General features: G+C 39.5%; 1 protein-coding gene across 1 annotated transcript in view; it reads right to left on the bottom strand.

The window, feature by feature from the left end:
- Positions 1-24,251, bottom strand: part of KCNB2 (potassium voltage-gated channel subfamily B member 2) — a 389,052-nt gene that overhangs the window by 167,047 nt on the left and 197,754 nt on the right. The gene's annotated exons all lie outside the window — the stretch shown is intronic.

The raw sequence follows: 24,251 nt of genomic DNA, 5'->3' as shown, positions 1-24,251 counted from the left end.
CTCCTACTTGTCACCACATTGCTAAAAAATGACAACTGAGACCTCTAACTCATGTTAACTGGGTATTACAGGTTGACTTGTGTTCCCTAAGAAAAGATATGTTGAAAGTCTGAATCCCCACTACCTTAGAATGTTACCTTATTTGGGAATAGGGTCTTTACAGAGGTAGTCGAATGGAAATACGATCTTTAGGGTGGGCCATAGTTTAATACGACAGGCAGAGTTATTAAAATAGGGATTTTGGACACAGAGACCGACCCATCCCAGGGGAACACACTGTCGAGACACAGTGGAGAAACCCACATGAAGACAAATGCAGAAGAATCTATAAGCCAAGGAATGCCAAAGATTGCTGACTAACCATCAGAAGCTAGGAAGAGGCAAGGTGGGATTCTGCTACAGGTTTCAGAGGGAACATGGTCCTTGCTTCTGGACTTCTAGTGTCCAGAATTGTGAAAAATCAATTTCTGTTGTTTTATGTCACACAGCTTGGGGTACTTATGGCAGCCTTAGGAAACTAATACACCAAATATACCATCCATCATCGGAGGTGCAGAATCTCTGGGATACATTCTAGGCCAGGAGCCTTCTGGAACTAGGTGTATTGTTCAGTAATGTGAACCTCCCCTGACTCCTTTCCTTCACAGGCTGTTCTGTGGAGATATCAGTTACCTACTTCCTTGGCAGAAGTCTGGCGGGGAGGGCGGGTGCAAGTTCAAAGCTGTCCTCACTACCTTCTGTAGATAGGAAGGGCCATTGCCTTAGTAATTACCTAACTATCACTAAATGCCTAATATGTACTAGGTCTCACATATATTATAACCTTTAATTTTTATAATAACCTTATGCCATAGGTAGTATTATCTTCATTTTAGGATACAGAAGCTGAGGTTCAGAATCACTAACTTTGCCAAGGGAGAAAGCTATGGAGGGGCAGGCCTTGGAGTCTGGCCCAAGTCAACTTGGTCTCTAAGACCTTGCCAATGTCACTGCAGCATGCTGCCTCCTGGGCACAGTGACTTCCTCAGGCCCTTGATGGCACAGATCTTGTTTCAGATATAGCAGCAGGGACTCTGTGGACATCTTTCTACTAACTAATCGGTGGCTACAGGCTTTCTACTCAGGCTGGGGCCCCCTGGTGGCTGCTCTACTTGATAAATGAGCCATGATCCCAGCCTGAGTTGTAAAGCAATTCATGGAGACCTTAATCATTGACCCAACCAGGCACCCCATTCCATCTATTCTTTAAATGAATATATTTACTTGCTGTTGAGTTTTAAGAATACTCTATATATTCCGGACACAAATCCTTTGCCAGACTCGATGATCTGCAAATATTTTCTCCCAGGAAAAAGAGTCTCTTGTCCTCCCTAGGTCTATAATGTCAGGCGGAGAAATGCCATCCTGATTCCAGCTTCATTCCTTGCATTTTTATCAGTGGGCCCAGGGCACCCACTCTTCCCTAAGGGATCCAGGCCTGGCCAACCTGGGGCTATCATGCCTCTTTTTATTTCCTTGACAGTCTGGGTCTATTACGTATCTGATGGATAAAAAAAAAAAAAAAATCCCAAGATAGCCAGTTTACTGAAAAAGAATCCCAAATAGACATTTTAAATTTTAACTGCCATCCAGACCAGTGAGTCTGTAGTTAGTCTAGATACTGTGGCAGTTCAAATAATGCAATTAATATGGATACTATCATGTAATTTCCCCAGGGAATAGTTATACTAGTCACATGCCCCCTGCCCATCCCTCTTTATTTTATTCTGTATAATACCTGTATTGGAATCTACAGACAGCCATGCATTTTCAGCACCAACATGGAAATGAGGTAAGCATTATATATCCATATGTTGGTAGGGTCTCTTTCAAAATTCAGTGCAGACACTCTTTACCACATTGCAGGGATTACTTCCCACAGACGCTCAATAGATATACAATTTGCATAAAGTTTTAAAATGCCTGGATCAAACTCCTTTGTGAAATCAACAGCTACATTTTTAAAGACTCTGATTTATTAGCCGAATAATGACCTCATGAAAACCATCTTAGCATGAGGTTGCACACTTTTTAGTTAATATTTAAATGTTGAGAAGATTTCTTCTAAAAATTTCTAGAAGAAATTTCACTGACCCAAATATACCCAACAGGAAAAAATCAAACATGATGTCATTTATTGTGGGAAAATAGGTTCAAGAATTCCTTATAGATATACCAACAGGTTAGAAAAAAAGCTTAGGGTGGAAAGCTACCACCATCGGGTGAAAGTGCCCAAGGTTAGCCTGAGGTTAGCCTGAGATATTGTTAATGGGATCACAAGTAACTTGTTATAGCATCTGCAGGAAAATGCTTTTCATCTGACACCAATATACTATTGTACTTTGATCACAAACTCCACTTGCCCACCCAGACCCTTTGCTTCCACACACGTTACTGTCTGATTGCTTTCTCACATTCACCACATGTGTAAGATCTTGTGAGTTCAATAAATATGGAGACAAAAGCCCTCTTCAGGGCTCTTGCTTCCTCCTGGACATTAGCCTCTCTTGTGTTCAATTCTGCATCTGCTCTCTTGCTGGAGAATTCCAGACTCACAGTCTGTGACAAATTATAGTCACTGAGCAGCCTCTGTGGAAAGGATGATATCCCTGCAACAGGGCCACAGATAAATCCCCATCTTATGCTTCTTTTATACAGGGGGGGACTTCCATGGAGGTTCAGATTTTCCAGCTTTCAGACAGGCAATTCTCTAGAAAGGCCCATTAATTTTTTTAACAGAGTTGAGCTGGTTTTCTAGGATCTCTTTTTATTTATTTAAAATATATATGTTTTTAATGTTTATTTTTAGAGAGAGAGAGCGAGAGTGCACGTGAGCACGCACAGAGGAGGGGCAGAGAGAGAGGGAGACACAGAATCCCAAACAGGTTTTGCACTGTGAGTGTAGAGCCCAATGTAAGACTCAAACTCACAAACCATTAGATCATGACCTGAGCCAAAATCAGATGCTAACTGACTGAGCCACCAAGCGCCCCTCTTTTAATTTTAAATTAAGAAAAATGGGTCTCATGGGTGGTTCAGTCAGTTAAGCCTTCGACTTCACCTCAGGTCATGATCTTATGGTCCATGAGTTCAAGCCTTGCATTGGGATCTGTACTGACAGCTCAGAGCATGGAGCTTGCTTTGGATTCTGCATCTCCCTCTCTGTTCCTCCTTTGGTCATGCTCTGTTTCTTTATCTCTCTCTCCAAAATGAATAAACATTAAAAAAGTTTTTTTGAAATAAAGTAAGAACAGTAAAATGAGTTTTATTTTGGTGATTAATTCTATGAGTCTTAACAAACGTGTCTATTCATGGAACTACCACTACAATCAGGATATAGAATAACTGCATGATCACCCAATACTACCACTTAGTAGTCACACCATCCATCACCCATGGGCCCTGGCAAAACTGAGCTGATCTCCAACATCAGTGTCTTTTATAGAATGTCCTATAAATAGAATCAAATAGTATGTAACCTTTTGATTCTGGCTTCTTTCACTTAGCAGCATAACCCTGAGATTCATCCAAGTTGTGTATGTCAATAGATTACTATTTTATTTTGAAAAGAACAGTTAACACAAGATCTAAGATATTTAAATGTACAATATAGTATTGTTGACTATAGGTACAATGTCATATAGCAGAATTCTAGAGCTTATTCACCCTTGACTGACATTTTTTTGCTTGTTGATTAGTAATTCCCCATTTCCCTACTCCCTCTAGCCCCAGGTGACCACTATACCACTCTTGTATTCTATTAATTTGAATATTTTAGATATTTCATGTAAGTGGAATTATGATGTTATTTGTCTTTCCATGACTGGCTTATTTTATTTAACATAATGTTCCCACGGTTCATCCATGTTGTCATATAATATAGAATTTTCTTCTTTTTTTTCTTTCTAAGGCTGAACAGTGTTCCACTGTATGTATACACCACGGTTTCTTTATCCATTCATCCATGTCTTGGCTACTGAAAATGTTTCAATGAACAAAGAGGTGCTCATATCTCAGGTGTTAATATCTCTGATTTCAGTTCTTTTGGGCAAATACCTAGAAGTGGAATTGCTAGATCACATAATGGTTCTGTTTTTTATTTTTGCAGAACCTTCACACTGTTTTCCTTGGTGACTGAAACATTTTTCATTTCCATCAACAGTGTGCAAACTTTCCAATTTCTCCATATCTTCAACACCTGTTGTCTTGTAATGCCATATTTTGTATGGCTTTTTTTTTAAACATTGTATGGATATACCATAGTTTGCTTAGTCATGTACCTATCGAAGGGAACTGCCAAATTGTTTTCCAGAGCGTACCATTTTGCTTGCCCAGTAGCAGTGTATAAGAGTTCTAGTTTCTCTACATCTTCATCAGGACTAATATTATCTAAATTCTTTTATTTCAGCCATTCCAGTAGATGTGTAGTAGTACCTAATTGTGGTTTTAAGGTGTATTTTCCTTAATAAACAACAGTATTGGGCATATTCTCTTGTGATTTTTGCCATTCCCATAGCCTCTTCGCTGAAGCATCTGCTCCTTTTTTGGGGTCTTTTTTGTCCTTTTGATACAAATTTTAAAAATAAACTTTTTTTTTTTTAGTGTTAACTATTTTATTTTATTTTATTTTTATTTTTTTTCCATAATATTTTATTGTCAAATTGTTTTCCATACAACACCCAGTGCTCTTCCCCTCAAGTGCCCTCCACCATCACCACCACCTGTCTTAAAAATAAACTTTTTATAACAGTTTAGAGTAACAGAAAGTTGCAGTGATGGTAGAGTTCCCATACATCCTACACTCAATTTTCTTTATTATTAACATCATATGATATATGGTAAATTTGTTGCAATACATGAAGTAATGTTGATAGATTATTAATTAAAGCCCATACTTCATTCAGATTGCCTTAGTTTTTACCTAAAGCCATTGTGTGAAAACTACCTTTTCTATTCCAGGATTCTGCATTACACTTAGTCACCATGGGTCCTTGGTCTCCTCTTGGGTGTGACAGTTTCTCAGACTTCCCTTGCTTTTGATGACTTTGATAGTTTTTTTTAGTTTTTTTAAAGTAGTTTCTTGTCAAATTAGTTTCCATACAACACCCAGTGCTCTTCCCCACAAGTGCCCTCCTCCATCACCACCACCTCTTTCCCTCCCTCCCCCTTCAACCCTCGGTTCATTTTCAGTATTCAATAGTCTCTCAAATTTTGTGTCCCTCTCTCTCCCCAACTCTCTTTCCCTCTTCCCCTCCCCCCAGTCCTCCTTTAGGTTTCTCCTGTTCTCCTGTTAGACCTATGAGTGCAAACATATGGTATCTGTCTTTCTCCGCCTGACTTATTTCGCTTAGCATGACACCATCGAGGTCCATCTGCTTTTCTACAAATGGCCATATTTCATTTTTTCTCATTGCCATGTAATACTCCATTGTATATATACCACATCTTCTTGATCAGGTGATGGACATTTAGGCTCTTTCCATGTTTTGGCTTTTGTTGACAGTGCTGCTATGAACATTGGGGTACATGTGCTCCTATGCAAGACCTTGATAGTTTTCAAGAGTCCTGGTCAGGTATTTTGCAGAACATCCCTCGGTTGAGGATTGTCTAAATGTTTTTCTCATGGTTAGACTGGGGTTCTGGTTTTATGGGAGAAAGGCCAAAAAAGGGAAAAATGCTATTTTCATCATATCATAGCATAGTAGCAACACGGCTTATCTATGTTGATAGTAACCTAGATCACCTGGCTGAGGTAGTGTTTGTCCACTTCTTCTCCTTTCCTTACTGTAGTCTTGGGAAGGAGTCATTATGTGCAGCTTGCACCTAGGTAGGGGAGCATCATATTCCTCCTCCTTGAGAGTGGACTAGCCACAGATGTCATGTAGAATTTTTCTTTTGCACATTTTTAATTGAAGTATAGTTAAAATACAATATTATATTAGTTTCAGGTGTACAACATAGTGATTCTTCCTTTATATACATTGCAAAATGATCACTATCATAAGTTGTAACCATCTGTCACCATACGAAGTTAATACAAGATGATTGACTATACTCCTCATGCTGTACAGTATATTCCCCATGACTTATTTGTCTTGTAAGCAGGAGTTTGTACCTCTTCATCTCCTCCATCCATTTTGCTTACCCCCAATCCCCTTCTCTGGCAACCATAATCAGTCTGCTCTCTGAATCTATTGGTCTGGTTTAATTTTGTTCGTTTTGTTTTTAGATTCCATATATAAGGGAAATGATATGGTAGTTATTTTTCTCTGTCTCGCTTATTTCACTTAGTCTAATACCCTCAGGATCCATCTATGTTGTCACAAATGGCAATATTTCATTCTTTTTTATTGCTCTTGCCCATTTTTTAATTGAGTGTTTACTTGTGAGTTTTAATAGTTCTCCAGATGTCCTGCATACAAATCCTTTGTCAACTATGTGAATTGCAAATATTTACTCCCAGTTTCTGGCTTCTCTTTCTATTCTCTTAACAGTAGCTTTTGTAAGGAAAGGTTTTAAATTTTACTGAGGTCCAAATTCTCCATTGTCGGTCCTCCAGAAAGCCAGAAAGCTGGGGCTCTACTCACTTCCATTCAGCAACTGCACTCACGTTCCAGGCTAAGTGGAGGGAAGCCAGAGAGGTGGGTTCTCAGCACCTCTTTGGGACCATAGCTCTTCATACCAGAGACAAACGTTATTCTCCCTCAGGCTTTTAGGCATTTGTAGACCCCACACAGCAACTGCTGTGGAACTGACTAGCACCTGGACCATGACAGAATTGAGACAAAAACCTGTGAGTAGTTCCATTTGTCCATCTTGAATTTGAACCTTGATTCTGGGCAGTAGAATACTAGAGGGAAATGGGAAACTTGTTGCCATTGCTGGTGCTTTAACTTCTAACCTTCTTTCCCAATCTGCCTGCTACCCTTTACTTTGCAGAGTCTTCTAACAGTGGCTCCATGTATGTGGCCCAGGTTTTATAGCTGCAGGTCCAGGTGGGCTTAAATTAGTCTAAAGGAGAATTATGGGCCATTCTTAAGCTGCATGGGGGTAGCACTTGATCTGCAGACTACTTCCCACATATAACAGGTGCAACGTAGCAGGGCTCCCAATCCCAGTTCTCACAGGTTTAAATAAGTAGAAAAGCACTGAGAGTATCTTTCTTAATTGGTGTTGTGTTGGATGATTAGAAACCAAAAATCTTCACAAGCGTTTTTAAGGCAGAATTTTGGTAGGCTAAATAACCAATTCTCCCTTTTATCCACATTTAGGAGTAACCTGATCTAAACTGCTCTTGTTATTCTGCAGTGATACAGTGCAGAGAGCTTGGGATTTGGCACTGAACATTTAATTCTGGTCTTGAACTCTTATTAGCCACAGAGCAAGTCAATTAAGCTTACTAAGTCAGTTAGCCTCGGAATGAGACAGTGTCAAATAAAACTCTGCAACTGACAAGCTTTGTAGTTGGTTATATCTTCTTCTTATAGATTCTCATGACATCTGTACTTTTCAGTGTGTAACGCTCATCCCAACTGTAAACTACTTGTTAAATGACTCTCTGGACTAGACTATAAGCTCCATGAAGTTAGGCACTCACTATATTTGTCTGCTATCTTCCCAAGGCACAGAAGTTGCTAAGCAAAGATCTGTTTAATTGAACTGTTATACAAATGATGTTGCTAAAGTCATTATAATACCATTATTATGTTATATATCTAATGGCAGATTGTGCTCATAGACACAAAGTCGTGGTCATTAAGAACCAAAGAAGGCTTTAAGTCAAAGGAAATAATGAAAATTAATTTTCTGGGGAAAAGATGGATTTCCACCATGACTCCTATTAGCCAAAGTCATTATCCTATTCAAAGATTCAAGTTTGCTCTCAAGACACTACTTAAAGAGGAAATTATAGCAACCTTACAGTGTGGGGAGGCAGGAAGTGTGGGGAGGCAGGAAAGGAGCACACAGATAATGCTTCAAATCGAATATTGAAGATTTCTAGATCTTGAATCGGTTGGTGGGTTCGTGGGTCCTTATTACTATGTTTTTCTTACATGTACATTTATGTATGTACCTTTTTGTATGTACCAAGTATACTTATTGGAAAAACGTTAAGTTATATCATGGTTTGGGGGTCTAAAATGTTACTTCCCTAATCTGAATAGTTCTAGGCAGTGAAAAATGGGTTGGATCCTAAGTATTTAGATCTGTAGGGTTGGAAATAAAAATAGCATAAAATCTACCATGGCATAATAAAGTATTAGAAACCTAATCAATGACAGTTTGTTCTTCTAATGGATTTAGATGTGCAATGAACTGTCCAGCACAGGGAAAAGCTGTAAGGATATGTTGAAGCTATTCTGATAGAAATGTGTTGAATGATATAAAATCATCTTATTGGCTAAAGTCACTTCAGCAATGGTTTTAATAGTAAAAAAAATCCTTTGCATTTTGCAAGTTCATGAGATGTAAATAGATGACAAAATAAATATCCACAATGTTAACAAAATTATGACAAAAAATTTCAATTCATTTTAAATTAAGACAACCTCCTTGCACTTTTAATCAGTATTGTTTATTTGTTCCAATATTCTTGTTTACCCTTCTTGGATTTTTTTTAATCTTACTATCTGTGAGTATCACCCTATTCTCTACTTTTCATTACAATTTCACACTTGACCAAAGAACGGGGGAACTGAACAAAGCTGTTGATACGTAAATAACAGCTTTGAAGATGGAAGTACCAGATTGTTCCTAAACAGAGTAAAATTGCAGTTGCTTTAGTTGAATGTCTCAATATATAATTTCAATGGCTTTTTAAAATAAAAACTGTATCATCTATGTTTGAGCTTTTTACTGAGCATGAGAATATTATAGTGGGTTGATAATCATCCTGATAATTCCCTTCGCTTTTAAAAATAACCTCTATATTCTTCCCAAAATATGTTGGTTTCAACATCTTTGGATTTGCAAATGCAAAGAATTTCATTTATAAAACCAAAATGAAGCATTCTTTTTTCATGACAATCTTTTCCACATCTGTGTGTCTTACCATTCTTGGTTTTAATAAATCCCAGATGCCCTTTAAAATACCTCACTAGCCCATTAAGATGATATCATGTTTCCCCTAGAATTGTGGTCAAGTAAACCTTTACTTGGAATGGACTGGAATGGTGGAGAGGGGCATGAAACTGAGGCACCAAGATAATAAAATTTAGCTGGAAGAAAATTCAGTTTTCTGGAAGGCTAGTGGACACAATGCTTAGATACATTTGGGTGATTCAATTTGTAGCTTTCCATCTAGAAGCCAGCTGTCATGTGATCATCATCTTCCACAGAGTTCAGGTCAGTGTAGACCAGGCAATCATAGAAAGATGTACTGCAGCTCCTTCAAAAAGTGGTGTAATCATTTGCAGGCGACACGTCACAGCTGTCACACATGTTGGGAAATGGGGAAGGCGAGATTCTGTGAACTGCTCAAGGTCACCTGGAAAACCAGTACATAAGGGCACACATCTCCTCGCTCATTAAGACATTAAGGTTTTTACACCATCTTCCCACTAAGTCACCCAGTTTTGTGTGCATGTGTGTGCACGCTATTTGCTAGTAGACAAAGAATATTTTGAAAAGTTGACAGTTGCCTCTGATTCTAAATGTTAAAAACATCAAAGTTCTATTAATGACCCCTCTCAACTAGACCAGAGGGCGAGCCAGAGTTGTTGCATTTTCCCCACTGGTTTTCATAATATTTATGTCATTTGTGCAATGCAACATTTGTCAGCTGTCGGCAAATATCCAACTTGTGCTTATCAGAGGATAGAGAGGAGCTATGACAACCATCAGCTAGGAAGGCAGTGCACACCAATGCTCAGCAAAGGAGAGCGTGAGGCCTAGAGGTGGCCATGTGAATCTGTAATACTTGTGTAATGATGCCTTAAATTCCATGGCTCTAATCTGCTACGAAATTCAAGCGATGATGACTGCTTCTTCTTTACCCAAGCAATCTGAATTGTCCTCAGGACTGGCACACAGAATAAGCGATTGATTACACATCAGATTTGAGAATTCTAGTGTATAATAAAGCATTTGAGTCACTTTTGTCCTTGGTTCTTGGAAGGAAGCCTCTAAACCCCTGGAATTTCCAGAATGCCAGGGGTGTCATTGTTGTTATTCATGGTGGGCCCCTGAGACCTGGGGGCTGGCTATGCCAGAAAGACCAACTGCACCTTTAGAGGGTAGAGGCTTTGAGCCAGACAATATCAGGTCCACCTCTGGAGAGGGTAGGGGTGCTAGAGATTGAGTTCAGCCTCCTGGCCAATGATCTGATCAATCACGCCCACTCAACAAAACCTTAGTAAAAGCTTTGGACACTGAGACTTGGTTGAGCTTTCCTGGATGGCAACCATCTGCATACGGTCACATATCAACGTGCTAAATGGGTAATATATGCCTGATGATGACAGAAGTTTCATGTTGGGAATCTTGCCAGCCTTTGCCCTGTGTGTCTCTTCTGATTTGTATCTTTTTGCTATAATAAAATTGTAATCATGAGCACAGTGCTTCTAGTGAGATCTGTGAGTCCGTCTGGTGAATTATCAAACCTGACAGGGTAGTGGGAATGCCTGAATTTGCAGCCAGCTGGTCAGAAGTGAGGGTGGCCGTGGAGATTCCCAAACTTTGGCAGCTGTCTGAAGCAAAACCAGTCTGTGGAGGGCTGTGCCCTTAACCTCTGAGCATCTAGGAGTACAGAAGCCCCAAAATACCCAAATTCATTCTCTGTCTCATTTCCTCCTTCCTAATTAACACTGCACATGTTTTTAGGATAGAAAGCTCCTTAAGCTTACATTCATTTTATTAATGCAGTTTCAAGGTTGCTCACTTCACTCTAATCTTGCCAGGGATATGCTTGGTTTCTTTCTCAAGGTGGGTGGGTGGTTGGCACCAGATTTCTCTGGGTGGGTTAGGGGGAAGGGAGCCCAATATGCATATTTAATTCAGGAAGTAAAAGAGAATCTGTGGCAGCAAAGTGTTGCCTTCTTTTTGCCTGTGTTCCACATCTTTGTGGTCCAAGAGGACCACAGAGCTGGAGGCTGTGGGCAGGAGCTGCAGCAGTACGAGGGCAAATTGGCAAGATCCAGTGGATTAGCCTACAAGACGAGGGCAAACACAATCAAATTCCAACACCTTTCATGGCCAAGGGGGCATCAGGGCCGGCTTGCCTTTGTGACTTTTTTCTGTCATGGTGCATTAGGTTCCAGTCACACTGGCCTTCTTCCTACCCCTCAACCACTGAGTTTGCTCCTGCTTCTGGCCCTTGTTTTTTTCTGTGGAATGTTCCTCCCTCAGCAACTCACATAGTGCCTCCTTCTCAGCACGAATGGTTTATCTCCAAAGTCACTTCCTCCCACAGGTGCCTCTCAGCCGTTCTCAGTAAAGCACCACCACCCTGAGGCCCGTGCTGGTGCTCCTTCCTGGCCTATTGCTTGGTGAATTTCCTTTATAGCACTTGTTGGTACTGATATTATATTACCTACTTACTTGGTTCCTGTTTTCTACCTTTTCCACATGTACAACCCTAACATAAGCACAGATAACAGAGGCTTTGCATATCTTTTTTTACACTGTGTTCTTGGCTCACAGAATAGGAACTGGCGGCTCTTAGTGAATGAATGACTGAATGAAAGGATCCACTGGGTGCTCTCACTGTGGAAAGTGGTATGAGAACTACAGGAAATGTGTAAGACTGGTTTTTTTTTTGAAGGAAGCTGAGAAATGGAGGCATATAAACATAAGGAGAGAACTCCAGCTATTTCTGTGCCTGCTTCTGCTTTCTAATGTGTGGTTCAAGACTGTGCCCTCGGCCTTCTCTTTTTCCTGCTTTGTGGAGCTCTCCCTACCCAGACTTGCTCTCCCTACCCAGACTTTATTTTATTTTATTTATTTTATTTTAATTTTTAATGTTTTTATTTATTTTGAGAGAGAGAGTATGAGCAGGGGAAGGGCACACAGAGAGGGAGACAGAATTCTAAGCAGGCTGAAGGCATTAGCATAGAGCCTGACACGGCGGGACTCAAACTCAAACTGTGAGATCATGATGTGGGGCTCAAACTTACAAACTGTGAGATCCTGACCTGAGCTGAAATCAAGGGTCTGAGCCTTAACCAACCCAGCCACCCAGGCACCCCTACCTTCCCAGACTCTAAGTAGTATCCTATGAGGCTGATACCCAAATAGTTCCATATAGTCTTAGCAAAATATAATAGGCCTGTTATCTTTCTCTTGTTTTTAAAAAATTAACATTGCCTCCCAGGAAGCGTAAAGTAGAGGCAAAAAAAATGGGGAAAAATGTGGAGAAAAATAAGATTCAGGGCTTCAATATATGCTAAAATTATACCATAAAATAGAAGACCACATTAAGTAAGGGAAGAATACTTACAGTGTATATTATTTTTAGGGCACAGTTTTATTGAGATCTCATTAGATGTGACTGATATGTTTTAAAGGTTAGTTGGATTTGTAAACTAATAAGTAAAATTTATAGGGAATGTGATAGGATGTACACAATATGTCATAATTTAGCTGTAGTGTTAAAGATAGAATAAAAATCAATGATTGGTTGCCTCTCTTGGAAGGAAAAAATACAGAAAGCAAAGAATTTAAAATGAATTAAAATTTATCCAATTTAGAATCATTTAAAAATGCCATAGGCCTGGCGCCAAGGAATATTCTTGGGATTGGAATTTGTTCAACACCCTAAATTTAACCAGCTGCAATTCCCTTCTAAGTGCCATCCAATACAACTCTTTGAAATAGAGGGTGTGTTTTTAAAGGGAAATTGGCATTCTATCTGAAAAATGGAACAAAACCTCCCTGGGATATTTACCCTCTAGATAAACAGATGCAATTAAGAAATATGCTCAAGATATATTAGAAAAGGTACAGGTCATATTTAGGGATGACATAAAAAAGATCAGTCATGTGTTTTCATGGGCCATAACTACTTAGGCCAGAGCCACACTTACAGATAGACAACTTAAAAGCAAATACTTTTTTAAATTCCTTCCCTTTCCTTCTCTTCCCTCCCTCTTCCCTCCCATTCCCTGTCCTTTTTTCTTCCTTTCTTAGGAGAGAGAGAGAGAGAGAGAGAGAGAGAGCGAGCGCGTGAGAGAGAGCGAGCACACAGAGAGAGCGAGCATGAGCAGGGGGAGGGGCAGAGAGAAAGGGGGACAGAGGATCCAAAGCAGGCTCTGTGCTGACATCAGCGAGCCCAATGTGGGGCTCAAATTCACGAACCTTGAGATCATGACCTTAGCTGATGTCCCTAGACAGGCAAATTTAATGCCTAATATTCATAAGGGAGTATCTTAGTATTTCTCAGATTAGAATATACTGGAGCTGTAAGAGACATTGTAGAAAGTCTAGTTGCAATTCAAGAACTTCATTTTAGAAATGAGCAGATGGAGGCCTTCAATCTAATACTTGTAAGGGACAAATCTCACCTGGTACCCATGTCCTCATTTATTCATTCCACAGATATTTATGGACACAGACTGCACTTCATTAAAAATAAAATATGACTGGGGCGCCTGCGTGGCTCAGTTGGTTAAACATCTGATTTCAGCTCAGGTCATGATCTCACAGTTCATGGGTTTGAGTCATGCGTCAGGCTCTGTGCTGACAGTTCAGAGCCTGGAGCTTGTTTCAGATTCTGTGTCTCCCTCTCTGCCACTCCTGTGCTCACACTCTGTCTAGCTCTCTCAAAAATAAGAAAACTTTAAAAAAATAAAAAAAAATAAGACTAAGATTTGTTATCTGTCTGAAAAGTGCTCCTGGTAGGATGACACATAGCCCATACCATGTTTCCAGTCCCAGGAACATGTGGACTGAGCTAGTACAGATCCCACCCCAATTCCAATGGCAAGCATTTACACCAATGCTACCAAAAAATGTAACCATCTATTTTGAAAAATGCAGAGCCAAGTTTGAAGGAAGAGGCTATTATCAGCTTGGTAAAGTCATAAGCTGACTAGAGGACCCACTATGTACTGAACCCCAACTTCCTTCCCAAGAACAGGTGTGAGTGGGTGCCAGGATAGAGAACCCTACAAAAGCCAGAACCCTGGAAAAAGATGCCTCTTCCAAGCAAGGGTGAACAGGAAACATTCTTCCCATACAAGTAGCAGAGAGGACCTGTGTGAAGATGTTCATTGCTAAATTATGTGTGCAATGTGCAAACTTAGAGGCCATCTGGATGCCTGTGGCTGGGAGGGAGGTATCAGCTAGCTAGACGGGCAACAGATCAGCTTATTTCTGCCCCTAGCTCTGGAATGTGGAAGGGTAGGGTGGGAGGTGTCTCCGGGGATAAATAAAAATCCCCAGGCTTCACCAGCCATAGGTGTAAAGTCTTAATTTATACCACCCTTATGGTGCTAGGAATCCTAAGCAAAGACGTAGCTAAGCTATTTTTTCAAGCTATCAGAGAAAAACACATTTTCAGAAAGAGACCACAAGAATTATCACTACAGATCTGTATTTGAAAGAATTATTAGAGAATGCACATTAAGAAAAGGAAACATGAATACAGAATGAGGAAATGAAATTCAAGGATCAATGGTGAACAAATACACTTTTAAACTGAGGCAAAATCTAAGAAGCCCAAACCGAAACCATTGTCACAGTACATTGTGAAAACAGGGCAGCAAAGATATGAACAACTTGAAACATAAGCACAGACAAGGGAGCCACTAATTTTGTCAGGGGAGTTGAGAAAGAGATGACTTTTTAACTGAGGATCAAAGGATGAGTAGCGACTAGGCAAGGAATGAGAGGAATAAGGCTGTTTTCAAAGGTAAAACTCCCAAGTATGATGATACATGGTATGTTCTAGAAACCACAGAGTATCACACAAACTAGGTGTTTGTTGCAAAGCAGCAAAGTAAAGTCTGGAAAAGTGGGTGCTAAATCTGGTCTTCTTCCTCTCAAATCAATGTCATCAAAGTCAGCATGTATGAAATGTCAGATTTTAACCAGAACTCTTAGGGAGATATAGGAAACATACAGAATTTAAAAGCAATGTTAGAAATAATACCAATTTGCATTATTGGGGGCTTTATTGACAAGATTATTTTAAATAGTAATTGTACTATTTTCAAAAGACCTCAGCTAATTTCCTTTCCTTAAGATCCTGGGGTATTTATTTCCCTGAGACTGTATTTAACTGGAAGGAAACTTCTCACTTACTGAGGTTTTTTTTTCCCTGTAGTAGTAATCAATAGTTTTTCAGCTCACAGAAAATGGACCTGAGAAGTGAACATTTCTTGAAAAGAGAAAAATACATTGGTTAAAACCAGTGAGAAAACAAAGCCATCAATTAAAATACCTAGAATAAAATTATAATACATAAAATGCAACTGCCCATTGCACAATTTAGAATTCACTTCCTTCTTGCTACAAATGCCACCTGTCTAGATTCACAAACACTTCTCATGTAAATTCCAAAATGTTTTCTTTGGTTGGGAGAAATGACAAATAAAAGATCTTGAGAGGATTGAGATAGGTATTTAGGATTTAAAGATAGGCTGAAGGATTTTCTTTAGCTGTAATTCAGATGCAAGCAAGCATTGAAAGAAAAATGCAGGCTGGCCAAGCCTACTGTGAGAGAGTCAAGTTCGTGCTTCTCAATATGAGCCTTTTCTCTGCTCTGTCCTTTCCTTTTGGCAGCCATTGGCTCCTGGGCCTCCTGTTTTCCTCAGGGAAACTTGCTCTTTGAGAAGGATTTTATAAGCATATTCATATTAGATCTGAATGCCAAATAAGGCTTAAATGGAGGAGTCTTTCCCTGTCATATTCACTTTGTGGTAGGAGACAGGGGTCTAGATTTCTTATGGAAGAGGGGCATCTGGGTGGCTCAGTCGGATAAGCATCTGACTTTGGCTTAGATCATATTTTATGGTTTGTGTGTTTGAGCCCCAAGTCTGTCTCCCTCTCTCTCTCTGCCCTTCCTCCCGCTTCTTTCAAATATAAATATACATTAAAAAAATAAAATAGATTTCTTATTGAAGAACATGAGGCATTGTCCTTTAGGTAAGGAGGTGAATCTTGATCTGGGGCATTCCAAGAGCCCTAAATTTCAACAAAAATGTCCCTACTTATATCTCCTAGACATATATCTGCTTCTAAACTTATATTTCAGAAAATGATATCCTATTTGTTCTTCTGGGTCAATGTCAATGAAAAAAGTAGCTGTTTGGCAGGACACAATTTCAAATATAGGGGTGTTTGAGTGGCTCAGTTGGTTAAGCATCCAACTTTGGCTTAGGTCCTGATCTCATGGTTCATGAGTTTGAGCCCCACATCAGGTTCTGTGCCAACAGCTGAAAGCCTGGAGCCTGCTTTGGATTCTGTGTCTCCCTCTCTCTCTGTACTTCCCTTGCTCGTGCTCTCTCTCTCTCTCTCTCTCTCTCTCTCTCTCTCTCTCTCAAAAATAAATATTAAAAAAAAATCATACACATAGGCTGATTTCAACTCTATCTAAATTTATCTACCATTTGAATATTATCCAGCCTCAAAGAGTATTGACAAATTTAGATAGCAGATGAAAAACGTAAGTTCAGAATGCTTGTTTTGTGTACACTATTGTACAAGGCACAATTTGATGTGGTTCTTCTCTTCTGGTTAGTTGGAGAAATAAAATTCCCATGAAACATTCAGGAAAAAAAATTAAAGGCTGAACTATGCATTAATCATAGAACTGATGACTGATTATCCTTTTCATTTTTTCCTTTTTTATCTTCATGACAAGGTCCTAATCCCTTCCAGTTTTAGGGAACACTTTCTATTTGGTTCTTTGCTTATCTCTCTGGCCTCATCTTATGGCACTTTATTTCATGAACCCAAAGACTCAGCTCCACCAAATCATATGCAAATTTCCAGATTTACCTCTTTTATTTTTTTCACCTCAAGCCATTCCTTTTGCTTGAAACGCACTTCCCACTCATTTTTGCTTACTTCCTACTCATCCACTTAAAAGTCTACTCCACTGGGAAGTCTTCCCTAACCTCTAAAAACTTTTGTGCCCCTCCTATTTGTTTCTATTGTATGCCTGTATTTAACCATTTGATAACAATTTCACATTGTACTGAAATCTCTTATACGTTTGTTTAGTTCCCTTGTTACCTAGTTTTTTTAAGTGATGATGAAGATCTGTCCTTCATTTACACTTATGTCCATAGCACGTAAGGTGAAACCAAGGCACAAATAAGTGGTCAATAAATATTTGTTGTATGAATTCCAATGTGGTGATGGGTGGCAGACGGTACGTCGGTTTTCTTCCACTGGGTTGAGAGATGTGACTATCAGAAAGGAAAACATAGGGCTGCATGGGTGGCACAGTCAGTTAAGTGTCGAACTCTTGATTTTGACTCAGGTCATGATCTCATGTTGTGAGTTCAAGCCCTACATCGGGTTCCTCACTGATAGTGGAGAGCCTGGGATTCTCTCTCTCTATCTCTCCCTCTCCTCCACTTGTGTGCTCTCATTTACTCTCTCTCAAAATAAATAAACAAACTTAAAATAAAGAAATTATAGAGTACAATAGGGTAGAGTGATTATGGAATGATACTTATGAAACCACACAGGACATAGGTGAGAAAAGCTTATGCACTAAATCCAACAATATGTTCTATAGCCAAGACCAGTCACTAAATACTTGGAAAATAATTTTAAAAAAATTGATCTTTTCATACTAATAAGTGGTATCATTGGAATGCATGAATATATATTTTTTAAATATTAAAGTTTGGGATGGTTATCCATAAACGATATTTTAAGGTTAGATCTTTCTTTTTATTTGTAGTGTAATGTCAAGATTAAAAATGACATCTTATGACACAATGTTCTTAGATGCCTCTATTGAAGAAACACTGTCTGGCTAGAACATAGATGTAACATAATATGATAAAACTATTTTTAGCTTAATTATTAACTCAGTGTGTTATTCTTTTGCTAGGGTTACTCAGGCTTGACTCTTTTTGCCCTGGTACTGAGTTGCAAAACGATGCCAGAGCAACCAATTAATTTTAATCACCATATGCCAGCTGTGTACAATCACAGCAGGGCAGCAAGGAGTGGGCTGGGTGGTTTGCTTTTCTCCCAGAGACTAGTAGAGGGCAAACAGGGCCGCGTGTGACTACCCAACATAATATACTTATGTATCCAATGGCCAGGGGCTGGCTCTGAAATGGAGAGGTAAACACAGGGGAGAGCCAAGAAAAGAGGAAACAGAAGGGCAACTTAGACAACTGCCCTTTAAGCATCAGGAAACAATCACAGAAGTCACTACTGATAGAATGAGCAATCAAACAATGATGTGGCAATCAACTCCCAGGGGTCAGAATGGGGTGAGTTGTCCAAGTCGGTAAAACTTCTAATGAAAAACAGAAAGATAAATGCTTGTAAGGTTAGGAACTGTAGGTTGTTATTTTCTCCAAAATGAGGGCACTTACCCTTTTTTGAGGGTTATGGAGCCTCTGAGAAGTTGATGGACATGGTAGATGGTTTTCCACAAAAATATACAATTCCAATACAGAGAACCTGTCCCCACTCCTCAGAGATCCCCTCAAGTTGAGAACTCCTACATTTTCTTTTTTTCCTTTTTAGAGATAGAGTTCTCAGGGGATGCAGGAGAGGGATAGAGGGAGGGAGGGAGGAAGAGAGAGTCAGAGAGAGAGAGAATCTTAAGCCTGATGTGGGGCTTGATCCCATGACCCTGGGATCATGACCTGAACAAAAATCCAAAGTCTGATGCTCAACTGACTGAGCCACCCAGGTGCCCCTCAAGTTGACAATTCCTTAAGGAATCTCTGAAAATTGTATTTGGTTAGAGTTTGTCATGTTAAGTAAGGGGATTTATCTTGAGCTTAAATAGTCTAAAAATTCTTGTTTCTATTTACATGATTCAGGTCTGTAGTGGGTATTGGGCTGCCATTTTGAAAATTAGGAAACTCATTCAAAGTTTTTAGGAGCACCTGACACAGGCACTTCTAAATTTCAGTAAAAATACCACCAAAATCACAGAATCTGAAAAATTAGTGCTAATTTGCTATGTAACAATCAAGTACTCAGATTTATATATTCTTCTGAGAGGGAATCCAGACTCTTGTCTGTTCTTTGACCTAAAGCATAACAGTCCTCCTTCACTGTCCTCTGTCCTCACCCACATTTCCATACCCAACTACTAATTGGTTAATTAATTTCGTAATCTTCCCATCCTATTACAGAGAGCTTGATCTTTGACTCACTATTAAAGGTCACTATACCTTCCATGCTGCCATAAAATTGGAAATTATAATAGTTGAAACTAAACAATGGATCTTTCTATCTTCTGGAAGTCATCACAGAAGAGATCTACATTCTCTTTGAATACTGTTACTAACAACATTTGTCTTCAACTAATGCATAATTTGCATTAGTGAACGCTGGCTAAGCAGGCGTGTTTACAAGCTGGGAAGGTGTAACCTTGTCCCATAATAACTCTGAATTGGAGCCAAGATTTTAAGCGGAACAGGCAATTGATTTTGTCCATCAGGAGCACTCATTACTTAATGTAGTTGGCAAAATCCAGACATTATAAATCACAATTAATAGTCCTGCTGTTTATTTAGTTGAGAAATTATTTGCAAACTCAACTATAACCCAAACTTCTGTTAGGAATCAGCTGGAGGTGTCATTTGATTCTTTCACAAAAACATAAATAATAGCATAAATATCCTGAGAAAAATATTTTTATTATTATAAAGTGTATTTTAAGTAACTATGGTTTCTTGCATGCTTAATCATATAAGCACAAACAACTACAACACATAAACCCAAATAATAGCAACTATACTTCAAATACTAGACAACTGTGAAATGTTTAAGTAAATCTGTAGGTTATAAGTTATATGTTTAAAAATTTTTAACATTAATTTTTTGAGAGACAGAGAGAGACAGAACGTGAGTGGGGAAGGGGCAGAGACAGAGGGAGACACAGAATCCAAAGTAGGCTCCAGGCTCTGAGGTGTCGGCACAGAGCCTGAGGCAGGGCTCAAACCCACAACTGTGAGATCATGACCTGAGCTGAAGTCAGCCAGTTAACCTATTGAGCCACCCAGGCGCCACAGTTATATGTTTAAATAAAAGTATATAAATAAATATTACATACATATATACATATACACACATACTTTCAAGGGGCATGTCTTCCAAGAAATTGCTAGTACATTTATTGTAGCAGGAATGATACTGGGTTTTCCAGAAGCTGAAGTCTATTGCAGCAGATTTCTCCCACAGACATCTCTGACATTAGTCAGAAATAACTAACCATATATATGATTAATTTGGCTCATTTTTTTTACCAGCCTATTTACCTCCATTTCAGATTTCATTCTTACTAGTGAAGAACACATTATCCCTACATGTTGTCAGTTGCAGTCTGAGAAAAAGAAGAAGACTACAGTTAGGTATAAGGTGGTAGGTTATGGATCTAAAATCCAAACGAACTCTTCTGGTTTGTTTCAAGCAGGGCGTTTTGTCAGAAGGATGTAATGACAATGCATGGCTCAGTGGAGGAAGAGCATTAACGTCTGTCATGATTCTTCAATAAAAAGAGTTTTCATTGAAATAAAATCATTTTCAATAATTTCAAGTTTTAATAGTTTTATCAATTGAATTTTATTAATAGTAACTCTTGAGACTGACTCAAGGTAGCAGTCAAGTCCCCAGTTCCCCATCATAAATACGGAATAATGGAATTCTGGTCTACAACCTCATCTTTGAACATCTGGGGCCAAATATGTATCAGAATTCCAAAAAAATTTTAAATGATGAAAGGCAATGGGGGTGTACACTGAGTAGAGCATAGCACGGCCAATAGGCAAATTTCTGCAGTAAAACATTTCAACATTTATACTAAATTATGTAATGCAATAAGCAAAGGCTATTAATAGCCTCATGTCAGTTTAAACCACATTTTGTTGTCAAGTGAATTTTGTTGCAAAACTTGGGCAATCTTTCAGTCTTCAGTGGGATTTTGGAATTGTAAAATTAAGGATGGTGGTCCTGTATATGAATGGAAATTATCTTCTAGCATATATATTCTCTAAGCAGAAGCAATGAATAAACAACTTGTCTATCAACTTCCAGTGTGATTTACTGGCAAGCTGTAATTTCTGTGAAATTTGAACTTGAGTTAGCGCTGTCCAATTTCTGTAACGTGTCTTAATGGCATCCATTAAGAACAATCTTGTTGGCATTTGAGCCAACCAGGAGTTTAAGGGATTGGCAATCTGTTTACTAAATGACTACTCTGCATACCATACATACCCTCTGTGCATTCTTAGACCCACAGTGCCATTACTGCTCCCAGAAGACACTCTAGAGTTGTTCCTCTCCTTAATAAACTAAAGCAATGAAATGATCTAGTCTAATGTGTATTGGTACCTGGAGGGACCATAAGGAATACAAAGGCCAGCTCCTGAGTTTTCAGCATGTTCACATAGTCAAGTTTGAGAATCTCTCATCTGGACAATACCTTGTTATGTTATTAGCTCATGACTTTCATGTGTGGGAGACCTTTATCCAGGCTGAGTATCAAGGCTGATGTATTGGTTCTTGTGCGAAATGGGAAATTTTTGCCATTTTTTTTGTAAGACACACAATAACTTTCATGAGTAAAATAATAAGTCTTGCTGGGAAATGATGTGATTCCAACTGCTTGTAATCAAAGTACTTGTAAAAGCCTCAATACTTATCCATTGCAAAGCACAAGAAATAATCAAAAGTCACTTCCTGGTGACCAATTCTTACTTGTACAAATGCAAAATATTGTGTTAAAAATGGAACTGCACTCCTGGATCCTATTTAAAATTGTGAAGATCGTAGATTGGGGAGTCTGCGATTTAAATAGCTGGGGTGGTAGAAAGTGACTATAATTTGACTATGAATCACCGTGATGCTCACAGGAAGATTGTGACAAGGAGACAAAAGGGCCCCGCTGTCCATTATAAACCACTGAATTGCCTTCAGATAAATGCATCTTGTCCTTTGAGTGGAAGCCACCTATCAAATTTCCCCCACAGCCTGCTTTGTTCCCAGTAATGAAAATGCACTTTGCACAGTGCAAGCTGCCTAATTCATTAGCACAAGCTTGCGTGGACCACCTGCCTGGCTCTGGGAGCAAAGTACAAGGGAGAAAAAAAGTCCACATTTTTCTAAAATGGTTGACCTTTATCCGAAACTGTTGAAAATCTTCCTTGTTACAATGAGCTGCTGTGTGTACCACGTGGCCAAGTAACCCCCTAGAGCACACCCCAACAGAACGACACTCATTTCCTCTTTGAAGGGGTCACACTTCAGTCTGGATGTTAGGCATGGAAGTCTCAGAGGCAATGGCAATGAGTCTCATTCAGCTTTCTTCTCCCAGAGACACACACGGAAGTATGCGCTGGCTCCGCGTTACGGATTCTGTGGTTAAAGTGTTGGGATGGTAATAGTCATGTCCAGGCTCTTAAAAATAACTGTTCAGTATGGTGATCCAGGTAGGAAATGTTCAGACCACTCTTTAAAAACATATTTTAAAAGCACCACATGACAGAGACATCCTATTTTTATATCAGATAGTTTGTGACTTCATATATACACTCTTGGGAGGCACAGGGACCCTTGTTGAACCAGTCTGAATAATAATAATGGGAAAATGTTTTGAAATGGTTAGTATTCAAAGGGTAATGTGGATAGGCTGCTGTGGTGTGCTGATGTTTGCTCTGGTTTTCACCCAAACTGCCTATACAGGTTGAGCCCATACTGCCAATCTGAAGCACTTTTGAAATGGTAATGCAGTCTTTGCAGTCTTGATGGGTAAAACACCGTTATGCTGAATCTATGCTAGAGTTCATAATGAGACTGCTGTTACATCCTAAAGGAGTATCTAATTACTAATCTAAATGTTGTCTATTCCAGACTGCAGATGCTAAACACTCCATAAGCAGTCTTCCAAATCAGTTCAGCGTCCTGGGAAAGGGCAGTTGCCTTTAAGAAAAATCGACATCTATAAAAAGAGCTGGATCAAAAGTAGACACCCCATCACACCCCCACTGTGGTTAGGTTGACAAAAATAGCCACTTGTACAGATTTAGTTCACTTCAATGTCAGGCTTCCCCTCCAACCACTCTGCCTCCCTGCCCCCCTCCAGCTCCTTAAACCATTTCTATGGTGCGTTCAGTGCTCATAGCAGGTGCCCTCAAGTCATGGGCACCAAACACAGGGCTCCATTGGAAGCCACAGCATGAGTGAGCTGGCTCCCTGTTCAGACCATGTTCCTGGGAAGGGATGACGTTTTAGTGCTGATGTTTAGAATGTGTGTACAAGGTGCTGGGCAGTGTACTGAATGCGTTAATACAGGACTTCACTATGTTCTCCAACAGCTCTGTGAGGAGATGGTGCTCAGATAACTGGTCCATGAAACTGGTCCACAGGTACCAGTTATCTTGGTGGTAGAGCAGATTCTCAACCCTGCTTTCAGCCATTTTGTTGAGCTGCCTATCTGGTCACACATACAGGTTTAGTGCCTTCTTACAGGGCAGCAGGGGAAGGGGGGGGTATGCCAACTAGCCACATATCACCCCCCCCTAAAATCAAAACTCAAATTCTTGAGTCTTACTTTCTTATATTTTAAAAAGGTACTATAAGTAAGAAGTAAAGTAAGGGATAGAGTTTTGTTGAAACTTGGAATACACCATGGGAACACGTGACGCAAAGGGACTGAATCAAGTTTTAGTTCTTAGTGTAACATCTGTCTGTGCTAAGTAGCAACAGCTTTAGCTTTTGCAGAGCTCTTCTCACTTCTTTTTTTCCCGTCTTCCACTTCTTTGTCTCTATTTCCCCTCCCTAGTTTCCCTTTTATAAATTATTTATTCATGGCTTTATCTCTTCAGTTATTTCTTCAGTGCCTTCAACATACCAGGCACAGTGCTGGGTGCAAGAGATGCAAAGATACGACTGTTGCTCTCAAAGTGCTTACTTTTTAGTTGGGGAGACAGAATAAGTCACAGGTGGTACAAGCTGAGACATCTTATGATGGGGATGTCACATTGAGTACTGTCATAAGGTGGGTAGTCAGCCCAGGCACACTTGGAGAGGCACAAGATGTTCTCACATACTTTTTTTTTTTTTAATTT

The sequence above is a fragment of the Suricata suricatta genome, chromosome 15, assembly GCF_006229205.1.
Source record: "Suricata suricatta isolate VVHF042 chromosome 15, meerkat_22Aug2017_6uvM2_HiC, whole genome shotgun sequence".
Lineage (NCBI taxonomy): Eukaryota > Metazoa > Chordata > Mammalia > Carnivora > Herpestidae > Suricata > Suricata suricatta.
This window is presented reverse-complemented; position numbering and strand designations above follow the sequence as displayed.